This window comes from Jatropha curcas, chromosome 4 (genome assembly GCF_041381405.1).
Source record: "Jatropha curcas cultivar XTBG-Jc1 chromosome 4, XTBG_Jcur_1.0, whole genome shotgun sequence".
Taxonomy (NCBI): Eukaryota; Viridiplantae; Streptophyta; class Magnoliopsida; order Malpighiales; family Euphorbiaceae; genus Jatropha; species Jatropha curcas.
Genome location: NC_143154.1, coordinates 20,643,933 through 20,670,881, shown reverse-complemented (window position 1 = coordinate 20,670,881; position 26,949 = coordinate 20,643,933). Strand labels below are relative to the sequence as shown.

The following is a 26,949-nucleotide window of genomic DNA, read 5'->3' as shown; positions in this document are numbered from 1 at the left end:
CGAGAAAGCACCTTTGAGAGACAGAAAGTTTGCGAGCTGAAGACGCGAGCGCGACTTTCATACGCGCAGGCGCGAGAAAGCACCAACGAGAGGCAGAGAAGAGCACGCCCGTGCCAGGTACGTCTCGTTTGTTGTTGTGCAGGTCAGAGGGGAGCACGCCCAGGCCGTGCTCATCAGCACGGCCGTGCCACGATCAGATCAACTTAGTTATTGGCGCCCCTATTCAAAGAGCACACCCCCAAACCCTTTTTTCCCCACCTCGCACACCCTAACCGTCAACTTTTCTCTCAAATTCGCTCTCTTCTTCTCCCTTTCTCTCAAATCAAACACTCTCCACTCAAAATTTTTACATAATCAACTCCAACAATGCCTCCTAAATACAAACGTAGCAGACCCGCATCATCCGTTGCTGCTCGGAAGCGTTCAACTACGAAATCCTCCACGGCTCCTCAACCTCCTTCACCTCCTGAAATTCCATTCGAATTTGCCTCATCCGATCAACAAGAAAGGTACACAAAATTATCTCTTCGACCTATTTTACCAAATAGATTTATCGATGAGGCTGCCCTAGCGCAAGTGGGTCTTAGGGATATTGTGTTCGACCCTCTTAGGAGAATAGGATGGGGGGAATTTATTGATATGAAGGACTTAGTCTATGCCCCTCTAACTCTAGAATTTCTGAGTTCCTATCGCGCTTTTATTCCGTTATTGCCTAATTCACCACCGAGCAGGGTTAACTTTAGGCTTCTTAGTCAGGATTTTGAAATGTCTGTGAATGAGATTAGCCAAATTTTCGGTTTCCCCACAGAAAATAGTCAAAACCAAATATCTAGTGATTTTAGTGCACGCAATACTTGGCGAGATTTTACAGGTGAAGTAAATTACAATCCTAGATATTCGAAGGCATCCAAATTGAAAAAACCTTCCTTGCGGTACATTCATAAATTTTTGTCAAATACTATATTTGGAAGGAGTGAAAGTGATGGAGTGTTAGGTTTGAACGAATTATATTTTCTATGGGCGATTGAAAATGGGGTTTTATTAAATGTTGGGTATTGGCTCTGCCAGAGATTTGCGAAGGTGGCTAGAGCTGACAAAGGAGCTATAATGATGGGGTGTTTTGTGACCCGAATTGCTAGATATCTACAGATTTGGAACCCGGCTAGGCCAAATTATGATAGTGTAGGAGGGGGGCGTGGTACTAGATTGGATGTTGATGTTATGATACATATGAAGTTGATTGAGAAAGTAGGAGATGCATATCGGGTAGTTGGTGCTCCAGAGGATGACTCTGATAATGAAGGAGCAGAGGCCGCAGCCGGTGCTGACATGGAGGAGGACAATCCTCCACCTTTTACCTCTTCTTTTGGTGCAGGTACATCCGGTGCTGGTCCATCGTTCCAAGGCCAAGCCAACATGTCGAACGATGAAGTCCTTGCAAGGATGATGTCTCGAATGGACCTCTTTGACACGCGCCTTAACGGGATGGAAACAATGATCGCAGACCGTTTCCAGTCCATTGAGATCATGAACGGCAGTCTTGATTCTCGGATGGACACCATGCAAGGCTAACTCCAGACCATCCTCCAGCTTCTGCAGCCACCTCCACCACCAGAAAATTGACGGATTTCTAACTTTTCTTTGTTTTTATTTTTGTTTATTTGTTCTAATACATTGTCTTGGTTGCTTTCACTTTCAATTTATTTGTTATTTGAATTCTTTATAACTTTTTAGTAGTTTGTTTTGTTCTTAATGTTTAGTTGTTCTTTTAGCTAAGACTCTTCCCACACCCATTCTATTGTATTGTTCAATACAATGTTGGTAAGACTTCTTCTTCTCTCTTACTGTTTTCCTTCTGGTAATGCAATAAGTTTGGGGAATTTATGCACATTGGGGACAATGTGATTGATTGAATTGGGGGAAGGGAATTTTGGCAAAAGAAAAAAATTTTTTTTTTTTTTTTGTTTTTGTTTAACATTTTTGGAATGATTACAAGTAAGCTTGAAAGTTCTCATGTCTAGTAATGAGTGTTAAAAACAGTCGATTCTAAATTCTAGCATATTTAAGATTTGAATTTGAATTTTTGACTCAATCATGTTCATTGATCTAAACTATTTGTTTCTATTTTTTTTTAAAACACTGATTTTTATGGAAGCTATGATATAAAGGTGTGTTTTACTCTAAAGTATTTTTAACCTTGGCATTCCTAGAACAAAAATTACAACTTCCTTCGAGGCGAGAAATTTAAATGTTTACATCTTGAAAGAGATGATTTAGGCAATTTTTGTTGACACCTATATAGCCTAGACCACCTAAACAAAAATATATGACCTTTGAAACCCACTTTGAAGCCTTAAACCGTACAATTTTCTTCTTCACCATCAATAAACCTAGCCATTAAAGCCAAAATCAAATCTCCTACCCTAAGTACAAAGGATTGTATGACTAAAAGATTCGATTTTTAATTAGAATATAGCAACAAAGAGGGAGAATTCATCAATCAATACTAGCAAATAAAGAAAAGAAGAAAGAATCAAGAAAAGGGGCACGTAAAAAAGCAATCAAAAGAATGAAAAAGGAATGGAAAAGCAAGGAAGAAAAGTACCAAAATATTAAGAAAAGACCTTGCACAAGATGCCTCTAGCTAGTAAGAAAGCTTCAAAACAGACACTCCCTAGAACTAGTAAAAGTGTGATTAAAATAGAATCTTGAAAATTATACAATCTTTTGTACTCTTTGACTACTCTTTTATCCTTTCTTTTGATTAAGCAAAATTTACACCAAGAAAGCCCCATTACAACCCAAAATAAAGACCTTTTGATCTTTTAATTGTATGCATTTAAATCGTGGAGAAAGAATGACTAATTCTGCATATGGGAATGCCACTGTTGCACTATCAATTGAGGTTGAAAATTCTTTAGATAATTCATGTCCTATTTATCATAAATTGAATAAATATTAGTGTTGACAATCTCTTTAAACTTATATTTTACTCAATGAATGTGCTTTATTCAAAAAATAAAAGTCAAGCTTAAATATGAATAGCATGGAGAACGACTGAGTTTATTCACTTATTTACTAATCATGATATCTTGAAAGATTATTGAAATCATCTCCATGCATGTTAAAATAGTGTCGTCAAATTATTTTTTCTCTTAGTTTTGTTGCTTGAGGACAAGCAATGGTTTAAGTTTGGGGAATTTTGATAAGTGTAAATTTTATAGTATTTTTAATATAGTTTTTATTAGAATTTTAGTAAGTTTTTACTTCTTTAATTTAATTTTAAATCACTTTTAGTATAATTATGTTTAAAAGCTTCCTTGGTCTTTAATCCGCTTGATCTAAGAGAAATTGCAGAAATTTGGCGCAGAAAATGTAGAATGCAAGGCACTAAGCTTCTAGCACGCCCATCCCGTGCTGGAAGGCACGCCCGTGCTAGAAGCCCTGAGGAGAGAGGCCAGCACGCCTAAAGCGTGCCCCGAAGCACACGCAAGTTGCGCAAGACAGAGGCAGAGCGCGAACTTCACATGCACGAGCGCGACCAACACTCGCGAGCGCGATTCTACATTACGCGAGCGCGAGATGCGCAAACAAGAGGCAGAGAGTTAGGCCACGCAACTCGCGAGCGCAAGCTTCACATGCACGAGCGCGACCAGAACTCGCGAGCGCGAATCTACAACTCGCGAGCGCGAGATGCTGCAATGCTTCACTAGCCAGACTTCCAGACTTCCAGACTAAAGCACGCCCAGCCCGTGCCATGAAGCACGCCCCGTGCTGCCCAGGCAGAACCAGCATGAATTCAATACGCAAATCAAGCCTTTCTCACATGGGCCGACTTCAAGGAGTTTCCTAAACACACTAAACAAGACCTGGACTTATTCTTGAAGGAAAAAGGAGTCCTAATCAAGAAGAAATCAAGAGCCTAAACAGTTATGATCTCCTATAAAGGATTTTGTACTAAATAAGGATTCTATTTCCTAAAAGGAGTCAGACTTGCCTTCAGACCTCTATATAAAGAAAGGAACTTCTCATAGCAAGGAGGATCGAATAATCCTGGAGAGGATCGATCTGGATCTACATCTATCTCTCTCGTTTTGCTTTGTACACTTTACTTCTCTCTTCTTCTCAAAGATTTCAAGCTTCAAATAATTGTGCTAAGATTCAAGGAAGCCTTCAACATAGTTGTGATACAGTTTTTATTCTAAACTCTTCATCTTGTTTCTTTCTTTATTATTGTCTTTAATTATGATGAATGATTCAAGTGTGATTGAGTTTAATTTAATTACTATGTCTAGCTAAACTTTTATACTAGGGATTTGATGTAATTTAATTCGATTCCAGCTTATAATATTAGATTTATTTTTCTTTGTTCTTGTTATAATTTATTATTGTGCTTAAGGCTTCCAGGCAGAATAATTCCCCTGGATTGATTTATTTCAATAATTACATTCGGGAGAAGGGTTATTGATATGAACAAGGTAATAAATTACTTGAGAATAATAACTTGATGTGGAAACTATATGGTTTGACTCAAGGGGGGTTTTCATAAGTTAATACAGTATTAAGTTGTGGATTCATAAAACAACCATAAAACCTATTGATCTGATTCATGTTTAATTTCTCTATTAAGGTAGGTGATTAATTTGGATTAGAATCGCTAACAATAAATCGGGAGAGCTTGTTAGTGACTTTAGGGTTGTTTTCTCCTACTTGAACAATTAAACTTGATTAATGAACTAATAGAATAAGCTGGATAGAATTAAATGAAATCAAATTCCCTAGTAGCTTAATCTCCTGATTTCTTTTCACAATAATTTTGTGTTTGATCTCTTTTACTTTGAATTTTATTTACTTTATAGCAAATTCCCTCTATCATCGTCTAAATAATAATAGGTTAACATAATTTTGGTAATTGATAACCAATCCCTGTGGATACGATACTTTCTTACTCTATATTACTTGTTGCGATTTCGTACACTTGCGAAAAACGCCTGTCAGGGCTGCCATGGGATCATATCTCTTAAGCTGTTAAGCTTTGGTAAGAAAAGAGCCAAAGCTCTGATACCAGATTGTGGGACCTGAATATGTATGGCACAACACAAGAGAGGGGTGAATTGGATTTTCTAAAAATAAAAAATTTAACTTTAAAATCAAAACTCAGAATTCTGATACAGCGAAAAAATGATGCATTAGTGAGAGTAAGTTATTGTGATTAGAAGTTTCTCACAATGCTCTATTCAAAAAGTAGAAAGACTTTGCAAAGTGCAGTTATCAATTAGAACTGGTTCACAATGTCTTGTTCAATTTTAAAACTTCTTTATGAAGGAAGGCTATTATGTTTAGAACATCCTCATAAAGTTTAGATAAATATAAAAGACTATGTGAGAGACAGTTATTGAATTCTGAACTGCTTCACAAAGCTTTAATCAAGATTAGAAAATTGATTAGAAACCCAAATAGTGAAATATACTGAAAATAGAAGAACAGTTTAGAACATGGTATTTTCACTATGCAGAAGTCCAGAGTTCTAATGTTCAGTAATAGATAAAGCTTATTTCAATTTAGAACATCAAAACCTTTAAAAACTTTAGCATTTCTAAAATATAAACAGAAGTGTGTGAGTAAAATAGTATCAAGCAAACCTTCAAAAAATAAAAAGATTAACACAGTGATTTATAGTGGTTCGGCACTAACTCGCCTACTTCCACTCCCCAAGACTCATCTTGAGATCCTCAACTATGTTATCTCTTTTCAAGGGTAAGAGACAAACCAGCAGTACAAGGTAATAGATCAACTCCTACCTCTACCCTTTGTCCCACTAGATTTTTCAAAGGTTCTAGTTAACCTCAACCCTTTCTGTTTTTGGCAGAGAATAGAAACTTAAATCAAGAGATTAGAATATCTCTCACAGAGAATATAGCTTGATATCCTATTTCACAATAGCTTTTCACCTAAGCTACTACACAAATTTTTATCAAATTAAAACCTGTCTACTAAAGATATCATAATCTACATAGACAGACAGAAATGCAAATATATGCACAGGAAAAACAGTTTTTAAGATTAGAAAATCGTTTTAGAAATCAGAACTATTTTTCAAAAGAAGTTGTTATAAAATTTCTTTTCTCTTTTAAAGATAAAACGTAAAGTATTAAGATGAAAAGAAATAAAGGGGGTTGAGAATAAGTTTTGAGAGAAAAAATATGATCAATGGACGAACACTCTTAAAAGCTTTTTTTCTTCCATGTCTTTTAAAGAAAAGACGCCTTTTATAGAGAGGGATAATAATCTCATTTTTAGAAAGTAAAATCCCTTTTTCAAATCAGAATATTGACTTTCCATTTTTAGAAGATACGGAGATCTTTGTTAAAAAAAATTCTTTTAAGTTAATATTCTTTCTTTTTGGTAAGCGAATAAGAGAAAATCTAACTTTCCTTTAAGAACAAGATTTTTGAAAATAAAAGAAATCTTTTTTGAAATAAATATTTACCAAAAACGATTTGAGATAGAATCTCTTTCATATAAGGTAAGAAGATAAAATCAAGATTTTGGATCTCTTTAAAAATTTGTTTCCGGAAATGAAGAGCATAAAAATCTTATTCGATTTATTCTTATTACCAAAATCGTTTGAGACACAGTCTCTTTAATTTGGATAAGCAAATAAATTTCGAACCTTTATGAAAATAATTTTCGAAAAAATAAGCTTTTTTAAAGATATTTATTACCAAAAACGATTGAAACATGATCTCTTCCATTTTAGGTAAGATAATCAAGGAACGAAAAAAGCTTTTGATTTTTAAAGAGTTATTTTCAAAAAATCCTTTTGATGAAGAGAGAAGAAATTAATTTTGTGCTTATAAACGGATGTTCTCTCTATCCTACAATGAATCCTAAAAATCTAACCACTAAGGTCTTCAATAGTCTTCATGATCCTTGAAATTGTAGGACTTTGCCTTGTTTATTTATTACCTTCCATATATAATCTGCATAAAAATATTATTAGCACAAATAATATAATTTAAATTTATTTGTTTTATTTCAATCGTCAAAATCTCGAGATAAATATTTGACCCTTGAGCCAACAGACTATGCCTAAAATCTCCAAATGAGCATCAATTTGGGAGATTTAGAAGCAACTGTGCAGAGACAAGATGAGACCTTTACTGACTACATGGCTAACTGGAGAGCCAAGGTCACGCCAATAAGGAATCATCTGGATACCAAGGAGCAAATCAAGATCTTTATAAAGGGGACTTTGTCGACCTTCCATAAAAAGCTGTATTATATGCCACTAATTGAGTTTACACAAGTTTATGAGGTGGAAACCGCCATCTAAGATAAGATTAGAGAGGACAAGTAGTGTGGAAACCATGCCAGAAATTTTAATAAGTCCAAATTCCAAGGGTCCAGTTAGTTAGCCAAGACTCTGAGCATTAACAAGAACATAATAACTGTCGCTCTAGACTTGAGAGCTACTAATGTGCCATGAAGAAGATTCTCTAACTTCGACTCTCCTCTCTCTAGAGTATTTGAGAAAGTAAAAGCAGTAGGTTTGTTGAGACCGCTCGCACCAAGACCCCCCTAACACCTTTGCCAAGGAACTTTGGTCAGAATGCTTACTGTCATTTCCACCAAAGCAAGGGTCACATCATCGACAATTACTTTGCGGTTGAGATATGAAATTCAAGATTTAATTGACAATGGCAAAGCTACTGATCCTGAAAAGTCAAGGCCAAGCACGAGGACTAATCCACTCCCTAATTTTAAAAACGTGTCGCCTCCTAAGAACTTCTATATGGTTGGGTCTGGAAAGACTCTCGAGGAGGTGTTGGTCGAATTTGAAGAAGAAGAGGAGGAAAGAGAGAGAGAGAGAGAGAGAGAGAGAGAGAGAGAGAGAGAGAGAGAGAAAGAGATGTTATTAGAGCAAATCTACATTATGGTGCTCAATATCTAGGATAGTGATGAGGAATGGTTGGAGCAAAGTGAGCAAGTCTAGGTTGGAAGTGATGATGAGGTAGTGGTAAATCCCATTATTCTTGATGTATGGAGTAGCGAGGATGAAGAAGAAGCCAAAATTATAAGCCATATGACCCGAAGTGGTTGGATCTATCAGCTAGATATGATTAAGCCTCGAGAGGAGAAGGAAAAGGCAAGCTCATCAGTTGTGCCAAAAACTGAAACTGAAGATGATGCTCTGATTAAACAAATGAAAAGAACCCATGCAAATGTAAGCATATGGGACTTTCTAGTATCATCTAAACAACACCGAGAAGCTTTGCTAAAAGCCATGGTGGAGATTCCTGTTTCATCATCCATTTCACCAGCTGATTTTGTAGGGATAATGCAACATAATCGCCTCAATATCACCTTTTCAGAATGATGAACTTTCTCTTGAAAGAAGGAATCATACTAAGGCATTTTTTATAAAGGCTGAGGTTAGAGGGAGAGTTATTGGGAATGTAATGGTAGATGACGAGTTAACCCTAAATGTATGTCCTTTAAAGCTGCTTTCTTAGTTCAAGATGGAACTGTCTAATTTAGAGCCCTCTAATGTTATGATTAGAGCCTATGATGACTTAAAGAGATAAGTTGAGGGTATTTTCAAGACTGTAGTCAATGCAGGGCCAATAGAAAAGGAGACCGAGTTCATTGTAATCGATATCCCCCTAGCATTTGCCCTACTCTTGGGGTGCCCAAAGTATCATTCCTTGGGAGGAGTACCATCAATCCTACACCAAAAAATCAAATTTCCTTTTAATGGTGAAGTCATCACCATTCCTGCGGCCAATGAAAGGAGTGTAGCTTTGCTTAATGTGGACAAGCAAGTAATCCTTCCATAGACTGGTTTTCATATTACAGTTTTGAGCACTGACATGGGGCCCATTGTGTCCAACATCATGAAGAAAATGAACTACGAAAAAGGGAAAGGGCTTGGAAAGAATCAACAAGGCATTATAGAGCTACCTATAATCCATACTCAAAGAAACCGCATGGGCTTGCGGTATCAAATTGGGAGTACAACAACGAACATATATGGTTGGTTAGACATGGATGGACGATTCGTCCATTCAAGTGAGCCCAGGCCTTAAGATTTTTATAGAAGTGATTGATATCATAGCAGTTGAGCCCAAGGGGTCTGAGTTAGAAAAAGAGAACAAGAAAGAAGAAATAAAAGAACCCGAGAAAGAGGGGGTTGAAGGGCCACAAGCGATTGAGGAAGAAGGAAAGAAAGAGGAACAAGAAGAGGGACAAGTTGCCCAAGAAGAGAAGGAAGAGAAAAATAGAGGGAAGGCGAGCACTGAAGAAGAAGAGGATCTCATGGATCAAGTATTGAAAGCAATAAGGGCCTATATCGAGGAAAGCTTTGAGGAAGCTGAAGCCTCTACTGATGTGACTATTTCTGTTAGTGACGAGTTTTATTGTAATGAACTATCCTTATTATTTAATGAAATGAACTTTAATTCTGCGTACTTGTTTGATGTCTTTCCTGATGGTTCCATTCATTGAGTAGATAAGCACATGTGCATATTTGACATTAACTCTTCATGCATGCTTGATTTTAATATTGGCACAAAAGATAATCCACGAATTCTATTAATAGGGCCAAACCTAACGCTAGAGTTAAAGATAAAATTTTGAAGTCTTCTCATGGACAAAAAGGAAGCCTTCACATGGAGTTATGGGGACATGCCAGGGATAAATAGATCTATAGCTAAGCACACAATTCCTCTGTATCCTAAAGCCAATCCAGTGAAATAGAAAAGAAAAAGGTTGGGACTAGAATAGGCCAAGAAGATTAAAGAGGAAGTGACCAAGCAAATAGATGTAGGATTTTTAGAGGTGGTTTACTATCCAAAATGATTGGCCAATATAGTTCTAGTTCCTAAGAAAAATGGAAGGGTTAGAATGTGTGTGGACTACAAGAATCTTAATAAAACATCACCGAGGGATGATTTTCCTCTCCCTGATCTCAATATCCTAATTGACAGCGCGGTAATGATGGATGCTACTCTATTATGGATGGGTTTGCAGGATATAACCAGATTTTTATGGCATTACTAGGCAAGGTCGAGACAGCATTTGTGGGAGTTTGGTACTTTCTGCTATCGGGTGATGTCGTTTGGCTAAAAGAACGCCGGAGCTACTTATCAAAGCATGGCAACTACATTATTTCATGACATGATCCATAAGGAGTTAGAAGTTTATATTGATGATATGATTGTCATGACGAAGACATCAGAAGAGCATCCAACAGCCCTGGAAAAGTTCATGGAAAGAGTGATTAAATACAAGCTATAGCTGAACTCGAAGAAGAGTGTATTTGGGGTGACTTCTAAGAAAGAGCTAGGATTCATAGTGGGACCTAAAGGAATAGAGATTGATCCAAATAAGATCAAGGCAATCCAAGAAATGGAGCCACCCAAGACAGAAAAGCAAGTGAGAAGCTTTCTGGGAAAGATTCAGTATATTAGAGCAAGTTGAGGTTATAGCTTGCTCAATGACCATTACCATTATCCTGAAGTTCAAAAAGCAATAACCATTACCATTAGCGTGCTCAATGACCAGTTTAGAATCACCAATAACCTCAACTTCTTTAGCTTTAACTACAATCAGAGCTTCTAACTCGAAGGCAATCCTCAACTTCTTTAACCTCAGGATAACTTCTCCCTATAGAGATTCTAACAAGACGCCTACTCCAGCTCCTTTACTATGAGTTGAGCCATTGAACTAAAGCTGCCATCCTTTCTTCTCTATTAAGTTCAAATGTTCATCGGGAAAGTCAATCTCTTCAATTGGCTGTGCTGCTAGAAAATCTGCAACTACTCATCCTTTGACAGTTTCTTAGTAGCATACTCAATATCACATTTTGACAACAGGATTAACCATCTTGCTAGTTTCCCCACCAATGCTAGTGTTTCATACAGATACTTGACCGGATCTATCCTTGAAATACTATAACCTTATAAGACTGAAAGTAGTGTTAAAGTTTTCTAGTTACCTATACCATTGCTAAATAGGTTCTTTCGATCAAGTTAGACCTTTGTTCATATGGAAGAAGCTTTTTACTTAAGTAATACACAGCCTTCTCAATACTGGCTTCATCAGCTTTGATGAAGCCAGTATTCCTTGATCTTAAAGGTTTCCTTGGTTTTGGTGGGCATAAAACCAGGGGACTTGGATAAATATTCCTTGATCTTATCAAAAGCTATCTGGCTGTGATGAAGCCAGTATTCCTTGATCTTAAAGCTTGTGCTAACATGGTTCCGATTCAGCATCTTCCACTGTCAACTACAAATATTCCTTGATCTTAAAGGTTTCCTTGGTTTTGGTGGGCATAAAACCAGGGGACTTGGATAAATATTCCTTGATCTTATCAAAAGCTATCTGGCTGTGACCATTCCACTTTACTCATTGATCTTTCCTTAATAGCTTGAAAATTGGATCACATATGATAGATGACTTTGATATAAACTTGTTGATATATTGAATCTTTCCTACAAAGCTTTTCAATTGCTTCTCTATTTTAGGTGGGTCCATCTCTTGGATCATGTTGATTTTTTCTAGATTGATTTCTATTCCTTTCAGTCCTACTATAAATCCTAGCACTTTCCCTGAAGTTACTTGGAATACACACTTCTTCGGGTTTAGCCATAACTTATATTTAATCACTCTTTTCATGAATCGTTCTACAGCCGTTGGATGCTCCTCTGATGTCTTGGTCATAAAAATCGTATCATCAATATAAACCTCTAACTCCTTATGGATCATGTCATGAAATAGTGTGGTAGCCATCCTTTCGTATGTAGCCCTGTCATGAAATGGCAACACCTGATAACAGAAAGTTTCAAACTCTGTAACAAAAGTTGTCTTGGCCTTATCCAATAAATGAGAATCTAAGTATATCTTGCAAAACCATCCATAATGGAGTAGCATCCCATCATTGTTGCACTGTCAATCAGGATGTCAATATGAGGGAAAGGAAAACCATCCTTCGATGATACTTTATTCAAATCTTTATAGTCCACACACATTCTAAACCGTCCGTCCTTCTTGGAAACTGGGACTATATTTGCTAACCATCTGGATAGTGAACCACCTCTAAAAATCCAGCATCTATCTACTTAGTCACTTCCTCTTTAATTTTCTTAGCTAATTCTGGTCTTAATCTTCTTCTCATCTATTTCACTAGCTTGGCCTAAGGATACAGTGAAATTATGTGCTTGACTATAGACCTATCTATCTCTGGCATATCCTCATAGCTCCATGCGAAGGCCTCTTTCTTTTCCATAAGTAGACTTTGAAATTTTATGTTTAATTTTAGGTTAGGTTTGGCCCAATTAACAAAATCTATGGATTATCCTTTATGCCAATATTAAATTCAAACATGCATGATGAGTTTATGTCAAATATGCGCATGAGCTTATCTACTTGATGAATGGAACCATCAGGAAAGACATAAAACAAGTAAGCAAAATTGAAGTTCATTTCATTAAAAAGCATAGAGAGTTCATTAAACTAAGAGTCATCAGTAATAGAAATCACAACATAAGAAGGGGTTTTAGCTTCTTTAAAGCTATTTTCAATGAAGGCCCGAATTGCCTTTAGCACTTGATCTGAAGGGGTTTTAGCTTCTTTATCGGTGCTTGTCTTCTTATTCTCTTTTTCCTCTTTTTGTTGATCAACTCGCTCCTTCTTGCTCTCTTCCTCAGTTACCTTTGGCCCTTCAATCCCCTCTTTCTTTGGTTCTTTCTCTTCTTCCTTCACTTCCTTCATCTCAAGCTCTCGTCCACTAGGCTCAACCGCTAGGACTTGGATAACATCTGCAAAAATCTCTAGGCCTGGGTATGTCTTCCCATTGTGCTCGAAGGGCTCTATTAATAGACATGAAGAGGAATGCTCACTCGAACGGACGAAACGTCCATCCATGTCTAACCAGCCAAGTTTTTTCTTCGATGTGCTTCCATACTTGAAACCCAAGCCTAGGCAGTTCCTCTTGGTGTGAATTTCTGGCAATTCAGTGATACCATGTTGGTTCTTTCCTAATCCCTTCCCTTCCTCAAATTTCATTTTCTTCATGATGTTGGAGACAGTGGGCCCCATATCAGTACTTAGGAATGCATTCTGGAAGCCAGTCCATAGAAGAATGACCTGCTCGTCAATGTTCAGTATAGCTATACTTCTCTCAATAGCCGCAGGAATGGTGATGACCTCACCATTAAATGGAAACTTGATTTTCCAGTGTAGAGTAGATGGTACACCTCCCAAAGAATGGTACCATGGGCGCCCAAGTAGCAAGACAAATGTCGAGGGAGTGTCTATCACAATAAATTTTATCTCCTTTTCAATCAACCCCACTTTTATGACAGTCTTAAATAGGCCTTCCACTTGCCTCTTGGAGTCATCATAAGCCTAGATGACAACATCTGAAGGTTCTAAGTCTGACACTTCCAACTTGAACTTTAACAAAAGTTTTAATGGACAAACATTCAAAGTTGAACCATTGCCAATCATGACATTTCTCGCTATTCTCCCTCTCACTTCTGCTTTTATGAACAAAGCTTTGGTGTGATCCATTCCTTCGGGAAGAAGCTCGTCATCAGAAAAAGTGATTGTAATGGGGTTATGTTGAAGCAGCCCCACAAAATCCGTTGTAGAATTGGATGACTAGACCAAAATCTTGACCATTGCTTTAATCAAAGCCTCTCAGTGTTTCTTGGAAGTGATGAGTAGGTCCCACATGCTCACATTAGCATGGGTTCTTTTTAGCTACTTGATCAGTGTGTCATCTTTACCACCTTTCTTTGGCATGACTGATGAGCTAGCTTTCTCATTTTCTTCTCTCTTCTTTATCATGTCTGGTTGGTACACTCGACCACTGCGGGTCATATGATTCACAGTCTTTGCTTCCTCCTCCTCCTCACTACTCCAGACATTAAGAGTAATGGGATCCACTAGCAACTCATTCTCGCTTTCCACCCACTCATCATGCTGGTTTAACCATTGCTCATAACTATCGTGCCTAACGTTCAGGACCATTATAAAGATCTATTCCAACAGTTTTTCTCTCTCTCTTTCTTCCTCCTCCTTTTCAAATTTGACCATCACCTCCTTGGGAGTCATACCAAACTCAACCATATAGAGATTCTTAGGATGTGGGACATTGTAAAGTTCGACAATGGGTTGTTTCTTGTGCTTGACCTGGATTTTTTTTGGATCTATTACCTTGCCCTCATCAATAAGATTTTGGATTTCATGCCTCAGCCGAAGACATTGGACGGTGGTGTTACCATTGCCTTAGCGAAACTGACAGTAAGCATCACGGTTGAAGTTCTTTAGCAAAGGTTCCAAAGGTGGTCTTGGTGCTAGCGATCATAACAAACCCGCTGACTTGACCTTCTCAAACACTATTGATAGAGGAATACCAAAATTGGAGAATCTTCTTTACTGCATATTGGCGGCCCTCAGATCTAAAGTGGCAATTGTCTTATTCTTGCATGCACTCGAGGTCTTCCCAAAAGAACTACACCCTCGGAAACTGGACTTGTTGAAACTTCTAGGACAGTTCCCATATTTCTTATCTTCTCTTTTCTTGTCCTCTATAGCAGTTCCAACCTTATAGACTTATGAAAACTCAATCAAAGGCATGCAATACAACTTCTCTAGGAAAGTTGGTAGGGTTCCCTTGATGAAGACTTTGACATGTTCCTTAGTATCAAGACGGTTTCTCATTTGCATGAACTTGGCTCTTTACCTAGCCATATAATCGATAAAGGTCTCATCATTTTTGTGAACAGTTATGAACCCCTACCCCAAAACATAGGCATGTGATGCATATGGTAAAGGACAGAAATGCACGTGAATGTATGAGTCGCCACCTTGTTTAATTATTTTAGGGTAAACTAGGAAAAAACCCTAAGTGACTCCAATTTTAATTAACCTAATTACTCGATTAATTAACCCAATGTTTTAAGGCATGATCTACGAACCCAAGGTGGATCCCGAGACTATGCATGCTGATGAACTAACCAAAAAAATGAATGCGTTGCAAGGTAATTGGACCAATGGAATGTTTATGCGATTTTGACTTGCCGCTCGGGGTTAAATCCCAAACGTGCCTATGTACTTCCATTTGAATGGAAGATCAAAGTCAACGTAGTTCGATAGGCCTTCTTTGAAGGGCTTTGAATGGGGATGCTTTATGCATGAGTGTGTGTATGCTCTGTGCATTTTGTTTAGGCTTTTTGCCAAAGTTTGACTGACTTTTGGGCATTTGTTGCCAAAAAGTGTTCGATTGGGCAATTTATTGCCGAAGATTGATGTTTGGGCTTATTGTTGCCAAAAGATGTTTTGTTGGGCGATTTGTCGTCAAAAATTGATACTTGGGCTTATTGTTGCCAAAAAGTGTTTGATTGGGCAATTTATTGCCAAAAATGGGTATTTGGGCTTTTTGTTGCCAAAAGTGATTATTTGAAGGCTTTTAGCCAAAAAGATTGATTTAGGCAATTTGTTGCTGAAAATTGATTGATTGGTCGTTTGTTGCCAAAATGATCAAGGCTTTTAGCCAAAAAGATCGATTTAGGCAATTTGTTTGCCAAAAATGTTTATTTGAAGGCTTTTAGCCAAAATGAGTTGATTTAGGCAATTTATTTGCCAAAAGATGTTGATTGGGCGATTGTCGCCAAAATTGATTGATTTACGGCAATTTATTTGCCAAAAGATTGATTAATTCAAGGCGTCTTGCCAAAAATCGATGTGTAATTTAGGCAATTTGTTGCCAAAATGATTGATTAAACTGTAGGCAATTTGTTTGCCGAAAACGTGATAGATTAAGGCTTCTAGCCACAATTATTGATTAATTGGACTTAAGCCGGACTGTTCGAAATAAAGGCAATTAAACCGTAGTTATTAATTAACTAGGCTTTTTAGCCAATATTGTCGGATTTAGCATTAATACCACGATTATTAATTAACCGGGTATTTAAGCTTAATCATATTTGATTGAGGCAGTTTATTTGCCTAATTGATGACATGAATGCATTTATGCAGTTGTAGAGTTATTAGGAGTAGAAGAGAAATATGCATGAAGTGCTAAAATTAAATGAGCAGAGTTTTGTTTATTTACCTGAGTTAACCGGCGACCGCTTCTTAGCTCCAGCTTGAAAAACTCCGGATTAAGCTCCTCGTTTGGGGAATATTAATTTAGAATTAATTTAATTTAAGTGGCCAAATATCAAAGCAAGAAAGCAATAAAAGCTACACTAAAAATGCAGAAAAGCAGTAAAAGAATCGCAAGGAGCGTAGGGGAGAAGGAGCGTCCGTCAACACAGACTGAGTGAGTAAAACTGAGGGCCTCGGGGCCAATTTATAGGCAAAAACGGACTGTTTGCCTGGGCCGCCGGGCTCGGCGGCCAGGTTCGGTGGCCAGGGCCGGCGGGTTTGCTAATTTTTCGTTCCGGAGGCTTTTTCGGGAGTTTCGGACCTCCGAAAAATATTCTGAGACCAGTTCCGCGATCTTCGCGACGTCTCGGACGTTTCAAGTACCATATTGGCATACTTCCGGTGAACTTCCAAAATGGCCTCCGGTCCGGCCGGACTGCTTACAGTTCGGAAAAAAAGGCTTTTCCCGGAGTTTCGGACCTCCGAAAATTATTCCGGGACCAGTTCTACGATCCTCGTAATTTTTCGGACGTTTTAAGTACCATATTGGCATACTTCCAGTAAATTTCCAAAATGGCCTCCGGTCCGGCTGGACTGTTTGCAATCCGGGAAAACTGGCTTTTTGAGCCTCAAAATTTGAGTATTCACAGTTGCCCCCCACTGGCTATCATAAAAATGATTTATGGGAGCCAGTAGTTGTCTGAAGGAGCAAATTTTGAGGGTGGGCAGAGAAGGAAACCCCTACTGTTGGTTTTTTTTCTTTGAAATGAAATGATCAAATGCATGGATTTATGTTTGCAACTTAAAGATGTTTTTGCCTCTTTGAGGACTTTAAAAAGAAATTTTGCCTCTTAGAGGACTTGAAAAAAGAGGTTTTCCCCTTAATGAGGGCTTTAAAAGAGATTTTGCCTCTTAATGAGGTCTTGAAAAGATGTTTTGCCTCTTAATGAGGGCTTGAAAAGAGATTTTGCCTCTTAATGAGGGCTTGAAAAGATGCTTTGCCTCTTAATGAGGGCTTGAAAAGAGATTTTGCCTCTTAGAGGACTTGAAAAGAGATTTTGCCTCTTAGAGGACTTGAAAAGATGTTTTGCCTCTTAATGAGGGCTTGAAAAGAGATTTTGCCTCTTAGAGGACTTGAAAAGATGTTTTGCCTCTCAATGAGGGCTTGAAAAGATGTTTTGCCTCTTAATGAGGGCTTGAAAAGAGATTTGTTTTATTTTTATTTTTTTTTTCTTTGTGAACCAAGGGTCCACCTAAAGTCGAAATGATCAAATGGCTTGGTTTTGGATAAAAAATGGTTGGTTATTGGTTGGGGTTTCACCCTAGATTTTATGGAAGAAAAAGGTTAACCATTAATCGGGTTCTACCTTGGGTTTGTGTAAAAGAGATTGACGATGGTTGGGTTCCACCCTGGGTTGTGTATGTTTTTTTTTATAGCACTTGCCCCTGAATCTGACTTGGAGGATTTTGCCCCCTGCTTGAGAGAATTGATGCCCTTATTAGCTGAAATAGAATTTCTTCTTAATGAAAGACTAAAAATTCCGTGATTACTTCTGTGATGGGAGAATGGTGAAGGTTCTTATCACTTCTTGCCCCCAGAATGGTGCTGACCATGGAATACTTCAAAACATTGGTGTTGAACTTGTCCAATCGATTAAGGAATCAAAGAGAACAAGGCCACTTATATGACTCGAGGAAACGGACAACGTGGATGACATCGCTCGTCTGAAGGGATCGAAGAAACGATGGTCGAGTCGAGACGAGGTATTAAAGGATTACCTTTCAATGCTTATGTTTGACATTTTTTTTAGGGTTGTTTTGGAAATCCCGGGGATTGAATTGACATTTTCCTCTCTCTCTTTTTTTTTTCGAGGAATGACTCAAAGAGTGACGCTTTCAAAACGAACTTTTGAGAATGACTCGATTTTTTGTGACTCGTTGTGGAATGACCACTGGTGATGGAGACTTGATTTTAGAGACTTATAGGAGACCCGATTTAGAGACTCAAATTTTTCTTGTAGTGAATTTTGACTCGAAGGAATTCAGTGGTTCCTGGAAAAAATGATTTATATACTCCCAAGGAGACCTTTGAAAGGAATTTTTTTTTTTATTTTAAGGACATACTTTGCTGTTTATCCTACGAAAAATGGACTCTCTGAAAGAATTCATGAAAGCACTTTTTTTTTTTTTTGCCTTAACTTTTGCCTAGTAGCCGCCCTTTCGGGTTTTCGACTCTAGCAAGCTCTTTGCCCTAACTTTTGCCTAGACCGCCCTTTCGGGTTTTCAGCCTAGCGGGCTCAATTCTTGCCTGAAGCCGCCCTTTTGGGTTTTCAACTCCAGCTTTTATTTTTCTTTTCTTTTCTTTTTTTTTTTTATTTTTTATATTGGCAAAGAGAAAATGTTATTTATGATGCAAACTTATGTTTGTGACAGTGCCTTTGCGGCTGCCTACGTATCTCCAAGAACTCTTCGGGGGATGGGGAAAATCAGGTCTTTCGTAGTTCCTTCCGGGATGCGAACTTCGTGCTCGGCTGGTGCGGAATTCATCTCCGTCTTGATGTTAGTGCGGAATTCCTTTCCGTCTTGGTGCGGAATTCCTTTTCGACTTGCTGTTGGGGCAGAATTCAATTCCGACTTAGTGCTGATTGTGGAATTCATTTTCGATTTGATTTCTTCGGGATTCCTTCCCGACTTGATATTAATACAGAATTCATTTCTGACTTGATTTCTTCGCGGGATTTCTTCCCGGCTTGGTGTCTTTGCGGGATTCTTTCCCTGACTTGATGTTGATAGAGAATTCATTTTTGACTTGATTTCTTCGCGGGATTCCTTCCCGGCTTGATGTCTTTACGGGATTCATTCCTGACTTTGATGATGTTGAATCAACTTATTGACTCGAGCTCGTATGATAGTGATGACCCTAGGCGAATCTTACTTTGTTGTTGTAGTGGTTTTACCACTGGTTGACTAAAATATGACTTGTATTCATCACAAAGAGTTTTGAATACCCACATTGTGGTGGTAACTTGAGTGGCTTGAGTGTTGAAGAAGCTTTTATGCTTTGAGTTTGTGGCTTCACCATGTTTGAATTCTTGAGGTTAATTTGATTCCTTTTCTTGAACTTTATCTTCCTCTGAACTTGAAACTTATTTCCTCAATGGTTCTCCTCTCCATAAGGAATTTTGAGGAGACTCTTCCTTTTCCTTGTTTTGAGAAATGATCCTTGTTTATAAGGACACTTGTACTTGTGCCATGCTTGGCGCTTGATTTTCAAGGTGTTTTTTGTCATCCAATTCGTGGAAATGACTGCTTCTTTTAACTTGCTTTTTCAAAATGTGAGCAGCCGCTTGGTCTTTGTCCTTATGGCTGAAATGATTTGTCATCTACCCTTGATGGGCTTGAATTTAACGGCGAGCTTGCAGTTGACCCGTTTTTGACAACTTGATTTCCTGTAGCTTTGTCCTTGATTTCTTTCTTTTGTGCAGAAGTTCCTTTTGACCCATTTTTTTCTTTTGCTTGTTTGCTTCCTTTTGACCAGGGGTTCCTTTTGTCCCGTTTTTCCTTTCGCTTGCTTAGAGGCAGCCTCTCCATAAAGAATTTTGAGGCAACTTGATTCTGAGATGACTCGAGTAGTGTATGGATAGCATTGCGACTTCGTGCAGGCCCAACCCAATTCCAAACATAACTTCTTTATTCTGTCGCTTTTAAGCTCAAAATTCAGACACCTCTCTGTCAGAGCATCTTCCATTCCTGGGTTTCCGGAGAAACCATTCTGGCCCTAACCCCTTCAATCGGCTTTGCCTCGGTACTGTTTGAAGTCTTGCATACCCTTTGCTGGATCCTTTCCATGATTACCCTTCAAAACTTCGCCTTTGATGGTGCTTCTTAGGATGCCCCCAGCTTTGACTGATGCAAAGCAAATGAAAGGATGAATTCATTTTTCTTTGCCAATTTTTGTTATCTTTTTTTTTCATCATTTTTTTCAATCTTATATTATTTTTTTTCGATTTTTTTTTTTTTGCTTTCACAGGAAAGGATAGGGAAAGAGTATAAACATGATTGGAACGTAAACTGATCCCTTTTTATTGATAAGACAAAATTTGTGTACAAAAGACACTTAGATTTACAAATGAAAACTTGAATGGAAATGAAAATGAAAAGAAAAACGAGACCCTAAAAGATAGACTCTGGGTGGACTGTGATGGACTAGGATGGGATTGACTATAGTGACTTTGTTCTTCTCGATGCTTAAATCGATCAGACAGGTTGTTGTTAGTCTTGAACAATTCCTTTGTTCTTTTGGAGGTTTGATCTCAACCTTCTCAAACACAAACTTCATTCATTTCTAAGAAAAGTTCGAAAGGATTGAAAGATTCTTGTTCAGCATTTTTTTTTTTTTTTTTGCATTAATCCCATGGTAGGCAAGGGATTGGTTGATATTCAGCTTGCTCTTGGGGATGATGGACCCATTGTCAACCAAGTCTTGTAGACGGTTTTTCAAAGTCCAGCATGATTCTGCTTCTTGTATGAGTCTTCTTTGAGTTGACCCAACTGGATTAAGTCTTCCACCTTAGTTGCAGTCGCAATGAGTGATTGGAACGTAGGCAAGTACTGTGTTTGAAGCTGTGACTGGTAGACAGGCAGTAAATTCTTGATTATTATGTCAACTTGTTCCTGTTCAGAGGGTCGGTTGATCATTTGAGCAGCTTTGGCTCTCCACCTCGAAAGGAACGAGGAGAAGGGCTCATTGTTCCTTTATTTAGTGGTTTCCAGCTCCCTCCGGGTAACATCCACTTCGATATTATAATGGTACTGCGTGTTAAAAGCATTGCATATGTCCTCCAATTCTTCATTTTGGAACGATCCAAGCTTACAAACCATCTTAATGCAGCACCAGTCAAAGATTGCAAAACAACTGAGCAAGGAGCTCACTGTTCAGGCCGAACGGGTTTAGTGCACCCACATACATGTTCAGGTGTGTTTTGGGACAAGTGGTTCCATCAAACTTGTCCATGTTGGGCATCTTGAATTTTGTAGGTAATCTTGCTTCGGGGAACAAGGACAAGGAGTCCATGTCCACCACTTCCTTGTGTGTCTTGAGGGCAGTAATAGACTTTTCCAACAATTCCAGCTTCTCTCTCATTTTCTTAGCTTCCAGCTCAGAAGCAGTTCCAGAGGGCATGTCATCCAGGGCAGGGTTTGAGGATGTCGGTGCAGCGTCGGGTCCCTGATTGGAGGCAGCAGGTCCGCTTCCCCCAGCTGAAGCTCCATTTCCATTACCACCACCTAGTTCAGCTATTAGGGTAGTCCTTTGGGCGGCCAATGCCTCATTCATTGTAACCTCCATTCTGGCCTCCAGTTGTTCAATGAGGTTTTGGATGTCAGTAAGTGATGTCATTAGTGCAGTTGGAGTTGTTGGACTTGTGGATGAGAGCTCAGTTGGTGTTTCGGGTACAGGTGGTCTTTGGAGGGGTACCTGTGAAAGGACATAGTCAAAACGATTAGACTATCCTATATAAGGTGTTTTCATAGGGTATGTGAGATAGTGTGAGGTAGGGTAGTGTATGGGTAAGGTATTTGGACTTGACCCTTGGGGTGGTATGACCAAACAATGTAGGGTAGTGTTGGTATGCTAGGACACCTAGGATAGGACCCAATGGGATGTGATATGTAAGGTAGAGTGCTTATGGCTGGACACCTCGACTTTTTGAAAGGCCCTAAGTTCTCAAAGAAATTTTTTTTTTTTTGGCCTTAGGGGCCAAAATGTGAATTTTTGGGCCTTTGTGGCCAAATTGAGAATTTTTGGGCCTTAGGGGCCAAAACTTGAACTTTTGGGCCTTCGTGGCCAAAACTTGAACTTTTGGGCCTTCGTGGCCAAGATGTGAATTTTTGGGCCTTAGGCCAAATTGAGAATTTTTGGGCCTTAGGGGCCAAATTGGGAGTTTTTGGGCCTTTGGGGCCAAAACGTGAATTTTTGGGCCTTAGGGGCCAAAATGGAAATTTTTGGGCCTTTGGGGCCAAATTTGGAATTTTTGGGCCTTTGGGGCCAAAACGTGAATTTTTGGGTCTTTGTGGCCAAGATGTGAATTTTTGGGCCTTAGGGGCCAAAATGGGAATTTTTGGGCCTTTGGGGCCGAATTTGGAATTTTTGGGCCTTTGGGGCCAAATTGAGAATTTTTTGGGCCTTTGTGGCAAAATGTGAATTTTTGGGCCTTAGGGGCCAAAATGTAATTTTTCAGGTCTCAGGGACCAAAATGTGATTTTCCAGCTTTTGAAATGGAATGTTCTTTTTAATGTGATGATATGTCAGGAATGCGCACAACATCACGTCATACTTCGTTTAATGATATGATTCGTATCATTGGGTGCATACAGTCCTAAAGGATAGGTTCTATAGGCTATGACACAAATAGAGGATCGGCTTATTAAGGGACCCTTGAACCTTGAGCATGGATATACCTAACCACATGTGAAACAAGGAGTTTCGCGTGGGTCCAACAGTACGCATACTCATGGGCCACCCCCAAAAGGATTAGGAGCGGTTTGCGGTAACAGGGAGGACGCTTTGGCTGTCCGTCGACATAATCAAAGAGACCTGCCGATTAGCGCTACTTGCTATCCAGACTCAGAAATTTGAACAGAGAGAGAAGAAATTCATTTGAAATTCATTTTTTATGCAATGGAGAAAAGGATTCTCAATCGTGCAAATAAATCAACAAGTTAAAATGTTTTAATTAAATTGTACAAGTTGAGTCCAAATTTCCTCAATCTCGTATTCTTAAAGAAAGAATACTCGATTCATGTTAGGGTACCCTGCAAAACAAAGCATAGTAAAATAAAACCCTAAAGAAGGGCTGGTTAGTTTACATAGCAATTGTAGTCCACATTATGTAAAATGATTACATGTTTTCCCCAGCAGAGTCGCCAAACTGTAAACCCCTACCCCAAAACATAGGCATGTGATGCATATGGTAAAGGACAGAAATGCACGTGAATGTATGAGTCGCCACCTTGTTTAATTATTTTAGGGTAAACTAGGAAAAAACCCTAAGTGACTCCAATTTTAATTAACCTAATTACTCGATTAATTAACCCAATGTTTTAAGGCATGATCTACGAACCCGAGGTGGATCCCGAGACTATGTCATGCTGATGAACTAACCAAAAAAATGAATGCTTTGCAAGGTAATTGGACCAATGGAATGTTTATGCGATTTTGACTTGCCGCTCGGGGTTAAATCCCAAACGTGCCTATATACTTCCGTTTGAATGGAAGATCAAAGTCAACGTAGTTCGATAGGCCTTCTTTGAAGGGCTTTGAATGGGGATGCTTTATGCATGAGTGTGTGTATGCTCTGTGCATTTTGTTTAGGCTTTTTGCCAAAGTTTGATTGACTTTTAGGCATTTGTTGCCAAAAGGTGTTCGATTGGGCAATTTATTGCCGAAGATTGATGTTTGGGCTTATTATTGCCAAAAGATGTTTTGTTGGGCGATTTGTCGCCAAAAATTGATACTTGGGCTTATTGTTGCCAAAAAGTGTTTGATTGGGCAATTTATTGCCAAAAATGGGTATTTGGGCTTTTTGTTGCCAAAAGTGATTATTTGAAGGCTTTTAGCCAAAAAGATTGATTTAGGCAATTTGTTGCCGAAAATTGATTGATTGGGCGTTTGTCGCCAAAATGATCAAGGCTTTTAGCCAAAAAGATTGATTTAGGCAATTTGTTTGCCAAAAATGTTTATTTGAAGGCTTTTAGCCAAAATGAGTTGATTTAGGCAATTTATTTGCCAAAAGATGTTGATTGGGCGATTGTCGCCAAAATTGATTGATTTACGGCAATTTATTTGCCAAAAGATTGATTAATTCAAGGCGTCTTACCAAAAATTGATGTGTAATTTAGGCAATTTGTTGCCAAAATGATTGATTAAACTGCAGGCAATTTGTTTGCCGAAAACGTGATTGATTAAGGCTTCTAGCCACAATTATTGATTAATTGGACTTAAGCCGGACTGTTCGAAATAAAAGCAATTAAACCGTAGTTATTAATTAAATAGGCTTTTTAGCCAATATTGTCGGATTTAGCATTAATACCACGATTATTAATTAACCGGGTATTTAAGCTTAATCATATTTGATTGAGGCAGTTTATTTGCCTAATTGATGACATGAATGCATTAATGCAGTTGTAGAGTTATTAGGAGTAGAAGAGAAATATGCATAAAGTGCTAAAATTAAATGAGCAGAGTTTTGTTTATTTACCTGAGTTAACCGGCGACCGCTTCTTAGCTTCAGCTTGAAAAACTCCGAATTAAGCTCCTCGTTTGGGGAATATTAATTTAGAATTAATTTAATTTAAGTGGCCAAATATCAAAGCAAGAAAGCAATAAAAGCTAAACTAAAAATGCAGAAAAGCAGTAAAAGAATCGCAAGGAGCGTAGGGGAGAAGGAGCATCCGTCAACACAGACTGAGTGAGTAAAACTGAGGGCCTCGGGGCCAATTTATAGGCAAAAACGGATTGTTTCGGCGGCCTGGGCCTCCGGGCTCGGCGGCCAGGTTCGGCGGCCAGGGCCGGCGGGTTTGCTAATTTTTCGTTCCGGAGGCTTTTTCGGGAATTTCGGACCTCCGAAAAATATTCTGAGACCAGTTCCGCGATCCTCGCGACGTCCCGGACGTTTCAAGTACCATATTGGCATACTTCCGGTGAACTTCCAAAATGGCCTCCGGTCCGGCCAGACAGCTTGCAGTCCGGAAAAAAAGGCTTTTCCCAGAGTTCCGGACCTCCGAAAATTATTCCGGGACCAGTTCTATGATCCTCGTAATTTTTCGGACGTTTTAAGTACCATATTGGCATACTTCCAGTAAATTTCTAAAATGGCCTCCGGTCCGGCCGGACTGTTTGCAGTCCTGGAAAGCTGGCTTTTTGAGCCTCAAAATTTGAGTATTGACAACAGTAGCTTCCAAATCCCTCAAGTTGTTGCTCATCTGAAGGTTGTAAGCATATTCTTTTAAGAAAACTATGGTGAGCTCATTCCAGTAACTTCTCTCTCTCTTCTCTAAATTATAATACCAAGTCTAAGCAAACTCGGTTAGGGACATTGGGAACATCTTCAAAATCTCTTTTGACGACTGCCCTGCCAACTCCATCATGGCCTTGTAGTGCATCACCTGAACCTTTGGGTCATCTGTCCCATAATATTTTGATACCTTAGGCATCTTATAGGTCAGGGGAATGGTGTTTCTCAACTCAAGTTCTTCGTCTTCATCCTCATCAATATCCATATACTGATCCATCCCCTTTGATCTCATGAGGATGTGAAGCTTCTCTAACTTTTTATCTAGCCGACCAGTTCAGACTCAGGTTCCTTGGTAAATACCTTCTTGAAGAATTCTTCATTTTGCCATGTATCGTCCTCTTGCTCTTTTTTCAAACTCCTTTTCAGACTCTCCTTTCCCTTCGCCATCGTCTATAACCACATGGTGTTTACCCTTGTCTAACCGTAAAAGCTTCTCTAGACCAGCTGCCACAATCTTCTGGACTAGTTTCTCAATCTCTGAAATGGGAACACTGGTTTCACCCATATTATCAACTGAGGTAGAAGTAGAAGCTGAAAAATCTGCTTGAGTTGGAGAGTTCTCAATCTCAATACAGGAGCCCAAAGAATTGGCAAAAATTGAATTGGAAAGGTCGGAGGGGATTGAAGGTTCTTCAACTCTAACCAAGTAATTGTTCACTCTTAACCAACTGATCTCTTGAGGAGCTTTCTCTCTTTGTGGTGCTATCTTGACTATACAAAACAAATTTTAGAAAACACCACATGGTGCATGTATGCATGAATGCATGAACACGATATGCCATACAAAAAATGTTATTACGCAATCACAGCATCGTGAAATGCAACTATTGTTATATTCCATTATAGCTTTATTACGATTGATCGAGACAAAAATCAGTAAAGGGCTCTTGAGAACTGACAGAATCAAAACATGCCCTATTTTATAGCCAAATATTTATAATGACCTTTATTCATTACTCTTTTGTATCCCTTTCTTTTTGCCTCAAGTGTGAAGATACTCGAGCATGGTTTTTATTTATAAACATTTGAGATTTCTTTTTGGCATTAACAATATTTGGCTCAAAATAGACTAACTTTCATTACTTTCCAAAAGTTGACATTTTACATCGATAGTTCTTTTTGCCCTAATTACATATTTCCATCTTTTGAAACTCATAGCCTACGAGGTTTGGTACGGCTTAGCATCTTCTAGAGTGAAGTGCCTGATTTCCACAAGGCGGTTGGCGATATTGCACATGAGCGTGAAATGCATCTCCATACCTTGGAAGAGGGTCATAGCCTCAAGTTGAGCTTGTTTAATTTCAAGCAAAAGTTGATGAGTCTCTGCTAAGTGGTCTTCTTTAGTCGGTGTTCGCATTGGACAAGCTTCCATCTTAGGAAATTGTGCTTCGGCTTTGTAATCAACATTAGAAAGAGCTCATTTGCATCGTTTTGCTTCTAGCACTTCTCTTAAGTCCTTTGCACTTCGGCGCTTCAAACGATGAGATCGAGCCATGATAGAATATACCTATATGGCTATACAATAAGTCAAGTGATGCATGAATGAAACACAACACAATTATATACAAATAGAGGAGGAACAAGAGTTGGAAAATGCATGATCTCCACCCTTATATCTCCCATACACAATTCGAGGTCAAAGGTTTTCTAAAACCCTAGGACATTTTGGTTGGGTCCATAAATCATCATGGGGATTTGGATCGACGCCTCTCGCATT

At 38.7% G+C, this 26,949-nt stretch overlaps 1 protein-coding gene across 1 annotated transcript in view; it reads left to right on the top strand.

The window, feature by feature from the left end:
• Positions 1-26,949, top strand: part of LOC149496940 (uncharacterized) — a 136,124-nt gene that overhangs the window by 41,549 nt on the left and 67,626 nt on the right. The window lies entirely within an intron of this gene.